We start from the raw sequence: 3,781 nt of genomic DNA, 5'->3' as shown, positions 1-3,781 counted from the left end.
GGGCTTTCCAGCAATATATGATAGTCCATACTTTGCCCAAGATTTGATGGCCCAAACCGGCGTTCAAAGTCACCCTCAGAAATTCCAGCGTTAAACGCCGGAACTGGCACCAAAATGGGAGTTAAACGCCCAAACTGGCACCAAAGCTGGCGTTTAACTCCAAGAAGAGTCTCTACACGAAAAATGCTTCATTGCTCAGCCCAAGCACACACCAAGTGGGCCCGGAAGTAGATTTTTATGTCATTTACTCATCTTTGTAACCCTTAGGCTACTAGTTTTCTATAAGTAGGACCTTTTACTATTGTATTTTCATCTTCTGATCTTTGGAATCTTTTGTTCTTTAGATCTTTTGATCACTTTGGGAGGCTGGCCTCACGGCCATGCCTAGACCTTGTTCTTATGTATTTTCAACGGTGGAGTTTCTACACACCATAGATTAAGGTGTGGAGCTCTGCTGTACCTCGAGTATTAATGCAATTACTATTGTTCTTCTATTCAATTCCGCTTGTTCTTTGTCCAAGATATCACTTGTTCTTCAACTTGATGAATGTGATGATCCGTGACACTCATCATCATTCTCACCTATGAACGTGTGACTGACAACCACCTCCGTTCTACCTTAGATTGGGTGAATATCTCTTGGATTCCTGATACACGATGCATGGTTGATCGCCTGACAACCGAGCGCTCGCCTGACAACCGAGCCAGCCATTCCGTGAGATTAGAGTTTTCGTGGTATAGGCAAGAACTGATGGCGGCATTCAAGAGAATCCGGAAGGTCTAACCTTGTCTGTGGTATTCTGAGTAGGATTCAATGATTGAATGACTGTGACGTGCTTCAAACTCCTGAAGGCGGGGCGTTAGTGACAGACGCAAAAGAATCACTGGATTCTATTCCGGCCTGATCGAGAACCGACAGATGGATAACCGTGCCGTGACAGGGTGCGTTGAACATTTCCACTGAGAGGATGGGAGGTAGCAACTGACAACGGTGAAACCCTTGCATAAGCTTGCCATGGAAAGGAGTAAGAAGGATTGTATGAAGACAGTAGGAAAGCAGAGAGACGGAAGGGACCAAGCATCTTCATACGCTTATCTGAAATTCCTACCAATGAATTACATAAGTATCTCTATCTTTATCTTTATGTTTTATTCATCATCTATACCCATTTGAGTCTGCCTGACTAAGATTTACAAGGTGACCATAGCCTGCTTCATACCAACAATCTCCGTCGGATCGACCCTTACTCGCGTAAGGTTTATTACTTGGACGACCCAGTGCACTTGCTGGTTAGTTGTGCGAAGTTGTGTTTTTGCCATGGTATTGAACACCAAGTTTTTGGATTCATTACCGGGGATTATTTGAGTTGTGAAAAGTATTGATCACAATTTCGTGCACCAAGTTTTTGGCGCCGTTGCCGGGGATTGTTTCGTGTATGGACAACTGACGGTTCATCTTGTTGCTTAGATTAGGTATTTTTCTTCAGAGTTCTTAAGAACGAATTCTAGAGTTTCATGATGATCTGTTGAAATCTTGCTGGCTGAGAAGCCATGTCTAATCTTATTGGACCGAGGTTTCAACTGATCATCACAAGAGCTTGTTGATCTCTATCAATCTGGTTATTGGGGCAATGATCTGCTGAGGCTTGGCTGGCCATTGGTCATGTCTAGTGTTTTGGACCGAAGCTTTCTTTGAAAGCTTGGCTGGCTGAGAAGCCATGTCTAATTCCTGGACCGGAGTCTTAGACTAGCATTGCAATGATTCCTGGAATCCAAATTAAGAATTCTGAAACTTTTATTTTCTATTTCCATATAATTTTCGAAAAAACACAAAAAAAAAATTCAAAATCATAAAAAAAAAACCAAAAATATTTTATGTTTCTTGTTTGAGTCTAGTGTCTAATTTTAAGTTTGGTGTCGTGCATGTATTGTTTGTTTGATCTTGGTTCTATTTTCAAGTCAATAGTACAGGGAACTGAAGATTCAGAACATGCAGCAGAGGAATTACACAGAAAAAGCTGGGCGTTCAAAACGCCCAGTGAAGAAGGACAGACTGGCGTTTAAACGCCAGCCAGGGTGCCTGGTTGGGCGTTTAACGCCCGAAAAGGTAGTGCATTGGGCGTTAAACGCCAGAATGTGCACCATTCTGGGCGTTTAACGCCAGGATGGCACAAGGGGGAGGATTTTGTTTTCAAATCAATTTTTTTCAAGTTTTCAAAGTTTTTCAAATCAAATCTTTTTCAAATCATATCTTTTCAATCAAATGTTTTCAAAATCAATTTCTTTCCTTTTTCAAAGATACTTGCAAACAATTAATGATTTGATTGAACATTTCAAGTATGTTGCCTTTTCTGTTGAGAAAGGTTTAATGTTTGAATCATATCTTTTCTTGTTAGGCAAGTCATTAATTTTTAAAATCAAATCTTTTTAAAATTTGTTTTCAAATCATATCTTTTCAATCATATCTTTTTAAAAGCATAACTTTTCAATCATATCTTTTTAATCACATCTTTTTCAAAAATAGTTTTCAATCATATTTTATTTCAAAGTCTTTTTAAAAAAAAATTACTTGATTTCTTTCCCACTCTTGATTTTCGAAAATCAATTAAAGTTTTTCAAAATTTTTTTTTAAAAAAATTTTTTTAACTTAATTTTCGAAAAAGCTCTTCCCCTCTTCTCACATCCTTCTATTTATGGAGCACCACTCCTCCTCAATGCACAATTCGAACTCTATCTGACTAAGTTCGAATTCTTCTCCTTCTTCCTTCTATTTTTCTTTTCCTCTGACACCTCAAGGAATCTCTATACTGTGACATAGAGGATTCCACATTTTCTTGTTCTCTTCTCTTTCATATGAGCAGGAACAAAGACAAAAGCATTCTTGTTGAAGCTGACCCTGAACCTGAAAGGACCTTGAAGCGAAAGCTAAGAGAAGCTAAGGCACAACTCTCTGTAGAGGACCTAACAGAAATCTTCAAAGAAGAAGGACCCATGGCAGCCGAAAACAACAACAATGCCAACAATGCAAGGAAGGTGCTGGGTGACTTTACTGCACCTACTCCCGACTTTTATGGGAGAAGCATCTCTATCCCTGCCATTGGAGCAAACAACTTTGAGCATAAGCCTCAATTAGTTTCTCTAATGCAACAGAATTGCAAGTTCCATGGACTTCCATTGGAAGATCCTCATCAGTTCTTAGCTGAATTCTTGCAAATCTGTGACACTGTCAAGACTAATGGGGTTGACCCTGAGGTCTACAGACTTATGCTATTCCCTTTTGCTGTAAGAGACAGAGCTAGGACATGGTTGGACTCACAACCTAAAGAAAGCCTGGACTCATGGGAAAAGCTAGTCAATGCCTTCTTGGCAAAGTTCTTTCCACCTCAAAAATTGAGTAAGCTTAGAGTGGAAGTCCAAACCTTCAGACAAAAGGATGGAGAATCCCTCTATGAAGCTTGGGAAAGATACAAACAATTGATCAGAAAATGTCCTTCTGACATGCTTTCTGAATGGAGCATCATAGGTATTTTCTATGATGGTCTCTCTGAACTATCCAAGATGTCTTTGGATAGCTCTGCTGGAGGATCTCTTCATCTGAAGAAGACGCCTACAGAAGCTCAAGAACTAATTGAAATGGTTGCAAATAACCAATTCATGTACACTTCTGAAAGGAATCCTGTGAACAATGGGACAAATCAGAAGAAAGGAGTTCTTGAGATTGATACTCTGAATGCCATTCTGGCTCAGAACAAGATATTGACTCAACAAGTCAATTTGATTT

At 39.6% G+C, this 3,781-nt stretch overlaps 1 non-coding gene across 1 annotated transcript; it reads right to left on the bottom strand.

The window, feature by feature from the left end:
• Positions 1–3,396: 3,396 nt before the first annotated feature.
• LOC130943063 (small nucleolar RNA R71) lies at positions 3,397–3,504 on the bottom strand. Its single transcript, XR_009071599.1, has one exon. It is a non-coding gene; the product is annotated as a small nucleolar RNA R71 (small nucleolar RNA).
• Positions 3,505–3,781: the final 277 nt, after the last annotated feature.

This window comes from Arachis stenosperma, chromosome 7, assembly GCF_014773155.1.
Source record: "Arachis stenosperma cultivar V10309 chromosome 7, arast.V10309.gnm1.PFL2, whole genome shotgun sequence".
Taxonomy (NCBI): Eukaryota; Viridiplantae; Streptophyta; class Magnoliopsida; order Fabales; family Fabaceae; genus Arachis; species Arachis stenosperma.
Note: the sequence above shows the minus strand (reverse complement) of the source record. Positions and strands in the feature narration are given on the sequence as shown.